This window comes from Triturus cristatus, chromosome 7 (genome assembly GCF_964204655.1).
Source record: "Triturus cristatus chromosome 7, aTriCri1.1, whole genome shotgun sequence".
Taxonomy (NCBI): Eukaryota; Metazoa; Chordata; class Amphibia; order Caudata; family Salamandridae; genus Triturus; species Triturus cristatus.
In genome coordinates, this window is record NC_140590.1 from 1,862,930,369 (window position 1) to 1,862,946,791 (window position 16,423).

Consider the following 16,423-nt stretch of genomic DNA (forward strand, 5'->3'; position numbering starts at 1 on the left):
TACAGAAGGTAACTCCAGTTATTGGCCAATTACACGGAAACTCAGAATGAAGCTCCTGGAGGCATGTGTGTGACACCGTGTGTGTTACCCAGTCCCTCCCAGTGCTTAATTTGTAATAAAATAAGTACAGGTGCTTAAAAAATTTCCTAGGGTGCTGCCGCTCTGTAGTGCTAGAGGAACTCCTATGGTTTGGAACCACGTGATGACCTTTGACTACCATGTTTTCAACTGACTTTTGGTGTTTTATTTTACCCTAGCCTGAATGTATGACATTTTTCCCTGCATATGCCTTGTTTGCCTTGAAGATTTCTTTCGTATCTCTCGTAGTTTTAAAGTGGAAACTGTCACAGATTAGGAACAGCTTGCCAAGAACAGGACGTGTGGGATGTGCATTTGAAAGCATTAGAGAAAGAGGTGTGAAATAAACTTCTTGGTCTCGAAGTGAAGTGTTATGAGCAGTGGTGCACAAATGTGCATTGTGTTGTACTTTGGGAGATGAAGTGTGTGATGCTATAGGCAATGGTGCACAAATGTGCATTATGTTGTACATTGGGAAGTATTATGAAGTTCTTACTATTGACTTTGACATGCCCTCATGTCATCTTGAATCCTGATTCTGTCTTGCTAGAGCGTTTTGCACGCACAGGCAGGCCCCCAGAGTGCTCAAGTTGTTTAGGTTATTTCACAATCAAGGCCTGCCGTGTCAGTCATCTGTTTCCAATCTTCGGAGTCAGACCGCAGTCACACCCCTAGATGTGGGCTACAAATTCATGGGAGCTGCGCGGCCATAGTGGATTCCCTTCCTGGTGAGAAATCGCTGCTGAGCCTAACTGGCCCGGTTTTAACCTTCATTTTATGTTCCTTGTAAGCGCGTTTAGGCACTGGGAGTTGCCTGGCTCCTGTTTTTACCCTCTCTTCTGATTATTGCCCTCATCTCTATTTTTCTATTTTCAATTCCTTGTAAGCGCACTAGTGCCCTGCATTTTGCATAGACCACATGGTTTTTAACTATAATCTCACCTTGTGAGTCTTGTCTCTTGTTGCTGCTCTGTAGTGCAGGCCTGCTTCTCTTCCTGTCTGCCTGCCATGTCAGTCAGCTGTTTCTGATCTCCGGATTGGAGTAGGACCGTAGCCACGTCCCTAGAGGCGGGCTACAAATTCATGGCACTGGGTCTAAACTGGGGAGGCATGGTGAGCAAACGAATGATGGATTTAACCCAGATCTTTTGACTGGGGGTGAATGTTTTGATTTGTTCTGCATTCCGTCCATCAATTGTGTATCTTTTGCAAATTCATGGCAGCTGCGCAGCCGCGCTGCTGGCGTGCGGTGTGCCAAAGGCAAGCCCGTCTGCGCCAGTCCATGCCTGGATGACGCCAGGGGCCAGGACCCCTACTTCGCATTCCATCCAGCCTCCCGCTGGAAGACTATAGGTAGGCGTGAATGGTTCCTACTCTCGAAACGACCTAATGAAGCTTAGTCGCTCTGTGAGAGAAGCATGCTTGCACAGTTTAAATGTATCCCAAAGCCCTAAGAGTTGTAGCGTCTGTGACTTCTGGCTGGGTGAATGCCACTCAGTGAACCCTCCTGGCAGGACTTGTCAGTCCGATATTGGGAAGAAGCAATGCTTATTATTAAATTGACGCTCTTTACCCAAACACAATATGGAGACCGGTTAATATTGCTAACTTTGAGTAGGCTTTTTTCAGCTTAAGCTTGAACAGTCAGCTTACGTTAACTAGGCTCCTAATCTATCTCCCTCCAGGATCAGCTGTGACGTTTGTAAGCCTGGAACGGCCAGGTGATTTTTGGATCCACCCCGGACCTAGTCATACCGTCTGCCGCCAGCCGTTGAGGCTGGGGGTCCAGATGAGCAACATCTCCATGGGGGGCAGATGAATAGAGGATGAATTAGTGCTCTTTATCAATTGCCTGGCCATACTGGTGGAGCCCTTTGACATTAAGTCCTTGACCAGGGACAAAGCCTCCTGCTGCATCCTCTTGAGGATGGACATGTCGGCTGTTCAGTACATTAACCACTTGGAGGGCTATGAAGTTGAAGACCCTGTCGCATTTGCTGAAAGATCTCTGGCACTGTTGACTGCAACAGTGGAACTCTGTGACAGTGGAATACCTGCCAGTGGTGCAGAAAGAAGTAACGGACTGAATCTCAAGGTATATCACAGACAACAGCGACTGGCAGTCGGATCACAAGATTTTCACAGCTCTCATAAACAGATGGGGACCTTGCCACATGGATCTCTTTGCGTCCAGACTGAGCTATCAAGTGCCCAGGTACGTCAGTTGGAGACCGGATCTGGTAACTGCAGCAGTAGACACTTTCCTGCAGGATTGGTCTTCAGGGCAGATATACACCTTTCCCCCATTTCTGAAGATTCCCAGAATGGCAGCACAAGTCATGCATCAGCAAACATTGTTGGTATTGGTGATTCCAATCTGGAGATCCCAGGCATGGTTTCCAATGTTGATGAGCTACTGTGGGACCTGCCGATAGCACTGCCATTCTTCCATTCGATGTTGCAGGGTTACCTCGGTTGCCCGCACTCCCTGGTCCTTCAGGGTCATCTCAGACTCATGACGTTGAGGATTTCCAGGGATGTTTGTAAAGTAACTGGCTTTCAGCTGGTATTCATCCAGTAGGCTTGGGTCTTGGGAACCATCAAAGGTATTGTTCAGCATGGACTAGATGGAATTGTCGATGTTTGGAAAGACATGTGGAGCCCATGGGGGCAGAAGTTACAGATATCTTGAATTCCTTGGCATAGCAGGCTCATTCAGATCTCGCTTACCGCACAGAGAGCACTTTAGACCAGCCATTTTGGCGGGTCATCGCCCTCTCAACGATGTTCTGGCAGGTGAACATCCCTGGATTTGCAAATTGACAAAAGGAATCAGGTTGACAAAACCCCCGGAGCCTAGATATTCAAGGTTATGGGATGTTAACATTGTACTATGGGGCAGATTTACAAGAAAGTGACACATCTGTAGAGATGCATCACTTTCCCTGCGCCAGCATGCGAAACCCTTTCGTCACCATGGATGCGCCATATTTACAATACGGCGCACCATGGCGCAAGGATTGACAGAAGCGTCAGAAATTCTGACGCATCTGTTGACGGAAAAGTCACGCATTGCTGGAGTTGTGTCGCAAGCACGACGCAACTCCAGCAAGGCTCGGGCGCCCTATGCCTAACATGCTGCGTCACTCCGTACGCCTGCTTCAAGCAGGCGCAGGGTTTTGACGCAGCGTCGACGTAAAAGTGACTCACACTTTTACGGAGCTTCGTGCGACGGAACGTCAACCCTGCATACATTAAACCTGACGTGGTTTTAATGTGGCGCAGGGCTTCACAACGTGACGCATCTCCCTAAATTTGTCACGTTGTCTATGGGCCGCAATTTTTATGCTGCCGCTGCGTCACTAAGGTGATGCAACGACAGTGCAAAAGTGACTCCAGGGGCTTGTAAATCTGCCCCTATGTTTTCTTATGGGTTGGCGGGATAGGAAGTGCATCTCTCAGCAGGAACGATCTTTCAAACTGGCGATGCTTTTGTGCCGGATTTCCTGTAAAAGGGTCTCAAACACGAGGGCATTGGATGTCTTGCCTAGAGTCTTTACTCCGGAGGGAGTGACTTTTACCTTCTCTAGGAGGACAAACCCAGTACCAGGTTGGTATCCTATCTTGCTTGTCCCAACACTCCCAAACTTTGTCTGCTTGGATGTATTAGAGCAAATGAGGAACGGACGGCAGAGGTGAGGCCGGCTGGGGAGAGAACTCCTCATTGCAACAAAGAAACTCTTCAGGGCAGTACCCTCTCCCTCTATCACCAGGTGTGTAAGATGGATCACGATGGAGGCAGGCGTTGATGTCTGAAGTTTGGTGCCCATTCCACTAGGGGGGCCATGGCATCTAAAGCTGGGGGATGGTCATGGCACAAGGCAGCTTAAAGTGCACAAGCGAGGGTATGAGACCAGCAATGTCATATCGTAGCAGATGTGGAGCTGTCCTGCTGTCTCCTTTTCACACAACACAGCAAAGCAACTTTGGCACAAGAGGGTGTGTCTCCATGCAAATGAGGGAGCCCTCTACCCATGCACTTGTGGCATATTAAATATGTGGGCAAAAAGCCTCATGGGGGGCATTCTGACTGTTTGCCAGATAGATGTGGTGTGCAGTCATTGCAGCTCCTGATGGCCCTCTCGGGGTGGGGTGGGGGTAGGGGGAGATCAAATATTCCCAGGGTCCACACGCATCCTCCTCTTCAAAAAGATGCCAGTCTGCCTCCATTTGAAGATGGAGCCATGGTATCTCTCAACTCGCAACCATTTGTGTCACCAATGCCCTTTGTGAGTGCTGAGGACAGAATTGTTTTGTGATTGTGTGAATGGCGACAGTACATGCATGTGCTAAGGGCAGCGTTCTTTTTTATCGGGTGCACTGTCACGGTATGTACATGCAGGTTATTACTGCTTCAGTGTATCCCATCCATTGCACAATTTGGGATATTGCGGTCTGTGTGTAATTTGAGCCCAGGATTTGTTTATTTAAGAAAGTCTGTTGGGGGTGGTCTGTGGCCACACCGCCCACCTCTGGTCTTTTTGTTAGGCTTGGGCACTGCGGTCATCCCCATAGCCAACAAAAGGAAGCATGGATTCTTTAGGGTGCCGTTCTGACATGTGGGCTGGCAAAGAGAGGATAAACACCTCCCTCTGCCTCTCCTGGATGGCAGAAAGACTGTCTGGTGGCCCAGGGAAGGCTAAATGGGGAGGGGCTCCCCTGATTTGCCAACCATTAAAGCCATAAGTGTTTGCCCTGAAGACCAACCTTTGAAAGTAATATAGAGTTAAATCCATCAGTCTCTTATGTTTGCAGAGATATATAATGCTGGTCAGTTGCCCAAAAAGAGGTGATACCAATAGTTATCAATCGAGCTGCTGCACATAATGATTGGTCATTGTGTGTGGACCATGCATCAATGCACGAGCTTGATGTTGCCTAAGAGAGAAGACCAGTGAGACTGCACTGATCACTTGTACATTGTTCTCATGAGCAAACATGTTTCAGCTCCCGGCACGGGGTGTGAGTACACACAGGTGCCCTAGAATGGGGTTCCATAGTGCCTACATGCTCTCTCAGGAGCTGTTCAACAATCACTAAAGGAACGCATCATCCACAAAATAATGGAAGCAGTGAACGGGTAAACAATTGCAGCATTGATTTTACATCCAACAGCGCTGGTGAAAAAGGATTTAAAGGCTAGAAACCATTGCAGGGTTTCCAAGTGCCCACCTTTGCTAGGCTCTGCACAGCACCTGTCGGCACTGCGGGTAGTGCTTCGCCACAACTGCCTCTCTACGGAATTACTTGCCATGATCTGATGGAACTCACCACTGGAAAATGAACCTCCAGATCCACGTCTCAAGATCTGTACTGCCCTAGAGAAAGTGAACCACACTCTGTCAATGCACATTCAATGACATGATCCACTGCAAACCTCTCTTCCGCCCTGGGCGAGCCACCCCGCCGCCCCTTCAATCTGAGGGGTCTCATTGAATCAGCACAATTCGTACTTCAAGTTTGGAGTGTCACAGGGTGCACCACCACTTTTTCAAACAAACAACGTCATCTGAGGGATGGATTCAAATGCAAGCGACTCATGAACAACATGTTTGACATTTTTACAGCGAGAGTATCCCCCGGAGGCAACGAATGCAGCGGTCAAAAGAGGTTTGCAGATCCCCCATAAAGCACTTATCGACAACGAAGTCCAGTGCCACAATATTCAGCAGAAAGCACTATGTCAAGATAGTAATCCTGAAACTTTGGCCTATGCTGCGTAGCAGACCCCTGGCAGCCACTTGTCAGCTCCCTGTGTGACTGTCCTTCAGTGCCCTCCCTAACTATAATGAAATGCAGAGATGGCACTAGCTGATGTGCCAACGCTGTTGGAGGTTTCCTGTGTGATTCTCATCTGAGATCTGTGGTATTCATTGCCTATTTGCTGATCAGTCACAGTTGCAGAAACAACATCCTGACATTGGTATCACTTTGGAAGATCAACTCATTTATCTCACTCATGACGAAGAAGCCTTTGCACCCGCTTTACAGATAGAAACGCTGCTGTGCATGTTATTAGATTATTTTGCAATGGTGTTGAGGGCGGCAGACATTATACATTCCATTTCTAAGCTTCTATTGCAGCGCCTCCCTTTCCCCGTCGATACCTCTGCTTTTGCCTGCCTCATAATCCGCACAGACCCTGGCCGCTCCAGTGCGAGCTAAGACCAGCTCCTCAAAGGCCCTTCCCGCTTTAATGGAAGCTTGGACCATCTCCTCAAAGGCCCTCCCGCTTTAATGGAAGCTTAGACCAGCTCCTCAAAGGCCCTGCCTGCTTTAATGGAAGCTTATACCAGCTCCTCAAAGGCCCTGCCCGCTTTAATGGAAGCTTAGACCAGCTCCTCAAAGGCCCTCCCGCTTTAATTGAAGCTTAGACCAGCTCCTCAAAGGCCCTGCCTGCTTTAATGGAAGCTTAGACCAGCTCCTCACAGGCCCTGCCCGCTCCAGTGCGAGCTAAGACCAGCTCCTCAAAGGCCCTGCCTGCTTTAATGGAAGCGTAGACCAGTTCCTCAAAGGCCCTTCCCGCTTTAATGGAAGCTTAGACCAGCTCCTCACAGGCCCTGCCCGCTCCAGTGCGAGCTAAGGCCAGCTCAACAAAGGCCCTGCCCGCTCCAGTGCGAGCTAAGACCAGCTCCTCAAAGGCCCTGCCCACTCCAGTGCGAGCTAAGACCAGCTCCTCAAAGGCCCTGCCTGCTTTAATGGAAGCTTAGCCCAGCTCCTCAAAGGCCCTGCCCGCTCCAGTGCAAACTTAGACCAGCTCCTCAAAGGCCCTGCCCACTCCAGTGCGAGCTATGACCAGCTCCTCAAAGGCCCTTCCCGCTTTAATGGAAGCTTAGACCAGCTCCTCACAGGCCCTGCCCGCTCCAGTGCGAACTAAGACCAGCTCCTCAAAGGCCCTGCCCACTCCAGTGCGAGCTAAGACCAGCTCCTCAAAGACCCTTCCCGCTTTAATGGAAGCTTAGGCCAGATCCTCAAAGGCCCTTCCTGTTTTAATGGAAGCTTAGAACAGCTCCTCAAAGGCCCTTCCCGCTTTAATGGAAGCTTAGACCAGCTCCTCACAGGCCCTGCCCGCTCCAGTGCGAACTAAGACCAGCTCCTCAAAGGCCCTGCCCACTCCAGTGCGAGCTAAGACCAGCTCCTCAAAGGCCCTGCCTGCTTTAATGGAAGCTTAGACCAGCTCCTCAAAGGCCCTTCACGCTTTAATGGAAGCTTAGACCAGCTCCTCACAGGCCCTGCCGCTCCAGTGCGAACTAAGACCAGCTCCTCAAAGGCCCTGCCTGCTTTAATGGAAGCTTAGACCAGCTCCTCAAAGACCCTGCACGCTCCAGTGCGAACTAAGACCAGCTCCTCAAAGGCCCTGCCCGCTCCAGTGCGAGCTAAGACCAGCACCTCAAAGGCCCTGCCTGCTCCAGTGCGAGCTAAGACCAGCTCCTCAAAGGCCCTGCCTGCTTTAATGGAAGCTCAGACCAGCTCCTCACAGGCCCTGCCCGCTCCAGTGCGAGCTAAGGCCAGCTCCTCAAAGGCCCTGCCCGCTCCAGTGCGAGCTAAGACCAGCTCCTCAAAGGCCCTGCCCGCTCCAGTGCGAGCTAAGACCAGCTCCTCACAGGCCCTGCCCGCTCCAGTGCGAACTAAGACCAGCTCCTCAAAGGCCCTGCCCACTCCAGTGCGAGCTAAGACCAGCTCCTCAAAGACCCTTCCCGCTTTAATGGAAGTTTAGGCCAGATCCTCAAAGGCCCTTCCTGCTTTAATGGAAGCTTAGAACAGCTCCTCAAAGGCCCTTCCCGCTTTAATGGAAGCTTAGACCAGCTCCTCACAGGCCCTGCCCGCTCCAGTGCGAACTAAGACCAGCTCCTCAAAGGCCCTGCCCACTCCAGTGCGAGCTAAGACCAGCTCCTCAAAGGCCCTGCCTGCTTTAATGGAAGCTTAGACCAGCTCCTCAAAGGCCCTTCACGCTTTAATGGAAGCTTAGACCAGCTCCTCACAGGCCCTGCCCGCTCCAGTGCGAACTAAGACCAGCTCCTCAAAGGCCCTGCCTGCTTTAATGGAAGCTTAGACCAGCTCCTCAAAGACCCTGCACGCTCCAGTGCGAACTAAGACCAGCTCCTCAAAGGCCCTGCCACTCCAGTGCGAGCTAAGACCAGCACCTCAAAGGCCCTGCCTGCTCCAGTGCGAGCTAAGACCAGCTCCTCAAAGGCCCTGCCTGCTTTAATGGAAGCTCAGACCAGCTCCTCACAGGCCCTGCCCGCTCCAGTGCGAGCTAAGGCCAGCTCCTCAAAGGCCCTGCCCGCTCCAGTGCGAGCTAAGACCAGCTCCTCAAAGGCCCTGCCCGCTCCAGTGCGAGCTAAGACCAGCTCCTCAAAGGCCCTGCCCGCTCCAGTGCGAACTAAGACCAGCTCCTCAAAGGCCCTGCCTGCTCCAGTGCGAGCTAAGACCAGCTCCTCAAAGGCCCTGCCTGCTTTAATGGAAGCTTAGACCAGCTCCTCAAAGGCCCTGCCCGCTCCAGTGCGAACTTAGACCAGCTCCTCACAGACCCTGCCCGCTCCAGTGCGAGCTAAGACCAGCTCCTCAAAGGCCCTTCCCGCTTTAATGGAAGCTTAGACCAGCTCCTCACAGACCCTGCCTGCTCTACTGCGAACTTAGACCAGCTCCTCAAAGGCGCTGCCTGCTCTGATGTGAGCCTAGGTCAGCTTCTCACAGAGTGTAGGAGAGTAGGATCTGCTTCACATGGGTACCCCCACTTTTTGCTGGTGTTTCACTGTTTGTCGACCTTAGTCTAGCTGTGGCCCTGCTAATCAGGACCCCAGCCTAGCTGTTTCCTCTCTAAAATGGTTTCCATGTACATTAGGTACATTTCTAATTGGATTCTGGAGTACCTTATACACGGGTCTGGCCTCCTGCTGCTGACCGAAACTCTGGCAGGGGAAGCCTGGACAATAGGTTTCTTGTCGAAGGGAGGTGTAACCAGGGGGAAGTCCTGCACTGGGGGCACACTTGGTGTCCCTGTGCATAGTCCAGTTCAAAACGGTTACAGGGGCTACCTGCCCCTGCTCTGGCGCGAAACTGGACAAAGGAAATGGGTGTAACCACCCCTCTTTACAAACCCTCCCATAGGTGGGTCCCTAGAGTATGTCCAACCCCCAAACTTAGTATAAGTATGGGAACCCAGTCCTCGTGACTTTAGATTACCTTGGACGAAACTCTGCAACATATATCTTGGACCTTCGACATTCTATCCTGACTAGAAGACTGAAGAAATCTCCCTTGGGGTCAAGGAGTGACTTCCCTGCTTGGCAGGCACCGAAGAGCAACTAACCGGTATGCATCACTGAACCTCCCGCCGGACACTGAAGTCTTTGCATCACCAGAGGTGGATTTCCAGACTTCCCCTAGACTACCCTGAGTCCACAGGAAAGCTGAGGCCCATGGCTATCGTGGGTGACGTGGAACCGTGACCCCTGGACACCGTGAACTTTTGCAGCAACACTATCTTCCTAGGCTTCCTCGAAGTTGTGCTTTGGGCTCTGAGTAGACCCAGCCTTGAGAACCTCCTGCACCGAAGATTGCTGGCCTCCACTCCACAAGTGACCCGTGGGCCAGTTTCAAGTGCGACCGCTTGAGGCTCCTTCGCGATCGCTAGCCCGTTGGTTAGTAGGTCCCACCGAAGGCAACTCCTCTTCTACTTGGGCTTTCCTGGTTGCTCCTGACTTACCCTCACTGGGTGAGTCCCTCAGACCTTGCTGGTCTGCACCACAGTCCTTTCTCTGAATTCCTGTGACTTGCTGTTGCCAAGGCTTGTTGGGTCCATTCTGGTCGCCAACACCGTAGCACTCGACAGACTTCGTGGGACAGCTCGAATCCGGCTTGTGGACTTTGTCAACGCCTCCTGTACCTCGTGGCTGAAGAGTCAAGACACCCATCAACTCACCCGAAGCACTGGACATCTGTGGGCATTGGTCCATCCTGCCCTTGGTCACTGGCTAGTGACCCAGACTCTGTCCCCTCTGCTTTCAGGTTCCTTCCATCCTAGATCCAGGCTTTGATCTCTTCGGACACTTCTCCTATTCACGGCAGCAGCAGTTCTGTGCAGGCTTCCATTGAAATCGACGACGCGACCCGACACCAAAAGACACCTATGCACCCGGCTTCCCTGGGTGAGGTAACTCGAGTACTCTGGTGCTCCTGTGGGTGCTAGACCTAGAACTTCCTAAGTCCAAGAGGGTTTGGTCCTGACTCGATGCTAAGTGTCCCTAATCTTTAAATTTCCAACCGCGACATTGCCCAAAAAAGCTAACGGGAACCCGCTGTTGTGTTTACACACTGCATACAGTCCCCGTGGGCCCCCTGTGTCACTACCTTGGGTGGTTTCTTGGGGTCCCAGTGATTCTACAGGCTCTAGGCCTTGTGTCTAGTTCAGTCGTGGTTCTTATACCACTTTTTTGGTATATGGTTTGTGTTAGACCTGGCACCTTGGCGTGAGTCTCCCTTCCACTTGTTGTCGCTGTGCCTCATGTGTTATTATGGTGTTGGCCGCTCAGCGCACTGTGCCACTGCCAACCAGTGCCACAGTGCAAGTGCTCCCTATGTAAAATGTATATGTTGGTTGGATTCCATGATTGGCTTATTTGGTTTACTGTCAGACCCCAGTAAAGTGCACCAGGAGTGCCAGGGCGTGTAAATACAAATGCCGCTGGTGGGCTCGCAGCACTGGTTGTGCCACCCACAGAAGCGGCCTGGTAAAAGATGTCTAGGTCTGCCATCGCAGAACCTGCGTGCAGTCTGGTACAGTCATGCTGACTGGGCAAGTGCACCCACTTGCCAGTCCCTAAAACCTTCCCTTAACTTCATGTTAGTCACCCCTATGGTAGGCCCAAGGGCAGGGTGCATTGTAGCATAAGGTAGGACAAGCCCTGATGTGTGTGGCATGTCCTAATAGTGAATTACCACCATTTTCGTTTTTCACTATTGTAAGGCTACCCTGTTCTCATAGACCAGAATGGGCGGTTAAGATTGTTACATCCTATGATCCTAACCGACCCAGGGAACATGGTAGAAGATCGAGTTTAGTATGCCTGAACTCGGAATAATAAGGTACATCTTTTCGTAAGGTTTATTTTAATATTCTGCGTTTGCAAATGCCACTTTTAGAAAGTTGGCCTTTGCTTGCCTAACCATTTCAGCCCACCTCTGCGTGATGTGTATCTGCTGTCTGGCTTGTGTGAGTGACAGGGCTGGGGAAACCCAGATGGGCAGGGCTAGGTAGCCTGATGGTGAATAGAAAGATTGACCTGTAGATGGGTGGGAGGAGTACACCTGGACTCTGAATAGGACTGTGCTCTGCCACCACAATGCCGGCTCCGCCCCCTGTGGAGCGTCTGATGAATCTGCACTGCACTCTGAAAGAAGAAGCCTGCATCGCATCAACAAAGTGCTCCAGAACTGGACTGAACAGGCAAGGGCCCCCCTGGCCTGGGAGAACAAAAGAAATGTAGTATAAATGTAGGAGCCCTGCTCCTAAGAAATCAGATCCGCTTTGAACCAAGAAGAATCTCTGCCTGAGGAGGAGGCGCCAGGAATGCTGTAAGGAGGAAGACTGTCCCTATCCTGGGGGACTGGCCTGCAGTGGTGACCTTGCTGCCAAAGGAGAGAAGAGGAACCTTTTGCTAGAGACCTTGCTTCATTTTTATTTTCAAGAAACTTGTGCTTTCAAAAACGACCTCCAAGGGCCTGGAAGCGAGCTTGCCCCCTGAACTGAGCTCCAGGACCATTGGGCTCATCCTGACCTTCACTCACCTACCGCTGGACTGTGGTGTTCCTTCCCTCGCCGGAGCCGTGACTCCCGTGCCCATCAGCCCCTCCTTGAGCCGTGATCGGACTGCTTAGCCGCTCCTGCATTGGGAAGAGCCTCGCTCGATCTGAGCCGCTCTCCCTACGCCGTGCTGGGCTGTCCCCGTCACCTCGCTCGCCGGAGGCCCGCTGCGCACCTTCACCCCTCCCGCCGGAATCGGCGCTGTGAGCATCTCTAAGCCTCGGACTGCCCGGACGTGGAAAGCGTGCTCGGCTGCCCCGCTCTGCTCACCTGCCAACCTGAAACACCCCGCTCTTGCTGTGGGCCTGAAGGACCAGACCCCCCTCGTAAAGCGTGGGAGCCCCGGACGCCGCCTCGCCCTTCTGAAGGGCCGCTGAGCGCCCCGCACCCGCCTTCACGAAAAGAAACAAGGTACTGTAACTTACAAGATCGACCGTGAGCTCGCATCGGATCCAGGGTCCGCAACGTTCTGTTTTCCCTGCCGTCTGACGCGTGCTACCAGGTCACCGTCTCAGTGCAAAGCGCGCTAAGACCCACAGTTCATCTTGTTGCCCCGCATACGAAGAACTTTCCGCATAAACGAACTTTCCATAACAATAGAGATCGTGGCCCCACCGCTTCACCGTTGCTGGGTCTTATACTAAATCTGCTGAAAATATAAAAGCCTTATTTTTGTATACAACCTGCCTGGTGTCCGTTTGTGGTGCATGCAAAGTATTTACTGTGTCTATAATTGCAAGTGCTTAACCGTGTACGCCCTGAAGTTTAGCCTTGACTGCTCGCGCCACGCACCTAGAGGGTGAGCAAGGGTTATTCTAAGGAGCCATCCTTCGCCCTGACTAGAAGTAAAGGGTCCCTGCTTGTCGCTGGTACTTGCCTGCGCCAACCAGAGCCCCCTCATTTCAAACGTGTATTTGTGCTATTACTGATAATTGCTAACTTGTAAACAAAGTACTTCGAACTCCAGTCTCATAAAGAGACTAGAGGGGTGTGTTTTATCCTAAATACATATATTTTAAATATATACCTGGTGTGGTTGTCCTTTCATTTGATCATTCAAGAGGTTATAGACTGGTAAAACAAGCTGCTTTACATTCCTTCAAGACTTAGCCTGAAGGCTGCTCTCCATAGCTACCACTAGGATAGGTTTCAATAAAGGTTGTCTTTAACCTATCACCATAAGGGGTTGTTTGGACTGATACAAGTTGCCCACTAGAACTAGTGGACAGCATATATCAGGCCACCTTCTCACACCCTGCCCGCTCCAGTGCGAGCCTAGACCAGCTCCTAACAGACCCTGCCTGCTCCAGTCTGAACTTAGACCTGATCCTCACAGACCCTGCCCGCTCCAGTGCGAGCCTAGACCAGCTCCTCACAGTCGATCTGCCTGCTCCAGTCTGAACTTAGACCTGCTCTTCACAGACCCTGCCTGCTTCAGTGTGACGTTGATCAGCTCTTCAAAGAGCCTTCCCCCTCCAGTGCGAGCTTAGACCATCTCATCACAGACCCTGCCTTCTCTAATGTGAGCTTAGACCAGCTTCTCACAGACCCTGCCCGCGCTAGTGCAAGCCTAGACCAGTTCCTTATAGACCCTGCCAGCTTTAATGTGAGCCTAGACCCGTTCATTACACACTGCCTGCTCCAGTGCGAACTTAAACCAGCTGCTCACAGGCCCTGCCTGCTCTGCTGTGAGTCTAGACCAGCTCCTCACAGACCCTGCCTGCTCCAGTGCAAACAGACCAGCTTCTCACAGACCCTGCCCGCTTCAGTGTGAGCCTACACCTGCTCTTCAAGGAGCCTTCCCCTCCAGTGCAAGCTAAGACCAGCGTCTCACAGACCCTGCCTGCTCCAGTGCGAACGTAGACCAGCTCCTGACAGACCCTGCCTGCTTCAGTGTGAGCTTACACCAGCTCTTCAAGGAGCCTTCCCCTCCAGTGCGAACTTAGACCAGCTCCTCACAGACCCTGCCTGCTCCAGTGCGAATTAGACCTGTTCCTCACAGACCCTGCCTGCTCCCATGCGAACTTAGACCAGCTCCTCACAGACCCTGCCTGCTCCAGTGCAAACTTAGACCTGTTCCTCACAGACCCTGCCTGCTCGCGTGCGAACTTAGACCAGCTTCTCACAGACCCTGCCTGCTCCCGTGCAAACTTAGACCAGCTCCTCAAAGGGCCTACTCACTCCAGTGCGAATTTAGACCAGCTCCTCACAGACCCTGCCTGCTCCAGTGCGAACTTAGACCTGTTCCTTACAGACCCCGCCTGCTCGCGTGCGAACTTAGACCTGTTCCTCACAGACCCTGCCTGTTCCCGTGCAAACTTAGACCAGCTCCTCAAAGGGCCTACTCACTCCAGTGCAAGCTTAGACCTGCTCTTCACATACCCTGCCTGCTCCAGTGCGAGCTTAGACCCGCTCCTCCCACACCCTGCCTGCTTTAATGTGAGCCTAGACCAGCTCCTCACAGACCCTGCCTGCTTTAATGTGAGCCTAGACTTACTTTCACACCGAGGTGCATCACCAGGCCACACTCAGGGGTGGTTAGATCCAACTTCCACTCCCTCCTTCTGCTCTTCTCTTACATTCTGTCCCCTGTTTATAACATACCTTACAGCGATGTTGTTATGATTGTGTTTTTAAAGAGAAAAGATACCCACAAACACACCTGAGTCCACGTGTGTGCACCAGGATGCACCATCACCAGGGTTCAACAACCACCTCGGACCTCTGTCCTGTCTCATGATAGCCTTAATCCTCACCTGGTACAGGTCTGAAGATGTTGCACAGATTCTGCTGAAGCGCCCGCTAGCGGTCTCTGAGTGTACTTCGCTCCTATCCTGCCGTCTGTGACTGATGACCAGAAACCATCAGAAACCAAACTCCAGCAAAACATAAACCTTTAACCTGTGGGTCACTCAAGCATGAGATGCCCCTGCCTGGTGTCTCTCAATCCCAGCAGCCCACCCACGCAGGTCCATTCAGTGAACTTCTCAAGGCACCCTAGACTCTGACCTTCCCCTAGACTCTGACCTCACCCTGACCTCACCCTTGACCCAAAATCAACACAATGTTCCGGATCTCCTTGCGTGGTCTGAGAGTACGCAGTAGAATTCTCCAATACTTGGGTTTGCTGACCATGCTCAGGTGACCACCACCCTCATGCTTTCGGATCCAGTCTAAGCCAACACCCATTACCCCAGAGCAGTTAAATATGTGTTCATAGACTGCAACAGATGAAGAAAATGCAGCAAAACATGCACTGCATCTCAAGCCCTGGGGGGACATCCACCCAGTTCTGCTCCCCGCCAATGGCTTCCTATAGCAAGGACATTTCCCTTCAAAACCTATGCATCAACACACAGGGGACGAGATGGACTCAGACTCTGCATCACTCACAGCGCACTGAATGAAACAGGACTCTGCATTACCCACAGTGCACTGCATGAAACAGGGCCCTGCATTACCCACAGTGCACTCCATGAAACAGGGCCCTGCATTACCCACAGTGCACTCCATGAAACAGGGCCCTGCATTACCCACAGTGCACTCCATGAAACAGGACCCTAGATTACCTACAGTGCGCTGCATGGGTCAGGAATCAGCCCCTGCATTTTCTACAGTGTACTGCTGGTGCAGATCAGAGCTTCCGAATCCCCTCTACTTCCACGGAAAGAATGATTTCACAGTCACACACGCATACACACATCACACGCTGGTGGGGCCCATTACACCAACATTCACCCTAAATCACTCTATCCGTGCCCTGTAAAGGAGAAAACACCTTCCACATGTGTTCTATCTGATCTGCCTATACTTTGAGGTCAATGCGACCAGCTAGTTGCTGAAGATCTAGAGGAATACATTTCAAAGAATACACAATAAATCAAATAAACTTGACCAAAATAATCACCCGAGACAGGAATTCAAACAGATTGTTCATTTATCTAATATTTCAAGAAAAGCCAATTAAATGCAATTTCATTTCTCTCATATTTACCTATTCTGTCTAAATGTCAGATCCTAAGTCAGAAACCGGTCCTCTGGAGAAAAATTATAGTCTTCTGTTGTCATGTAGAGTCATCGTCCTCTCCGTCAGCATAGGGACCTCGCATCATCAGCTCGGGAAGAAGTGGCGCTAGACCTCTCTAGTCTACTTACTTTTATACTGAAATTTACATTCTAAAAAGTAACATTTCTTTATTCAGAACGGATGAATGGCGGAAATAATGTCGTCTTGCAACATGAGCAAAAGTTCTCAGATATTTGTCTGTCTTAAACGATGAATAGAAAATATAATGTCCATAATTTACTTGATACTTTTACGGATGTTTTTCCCAGATTAAATGTATCCCAGTTGTGGGATTGACAGTTCAAGAGTTCAATATTCTTTTCTTTGAAACATTTTCTCAATCAGGAGCTTTTCTGGCAGTCCTCCCAGATTTGTTGTCATGGTCATGGCTTTTCAGTTCATCAGAGGTGCAA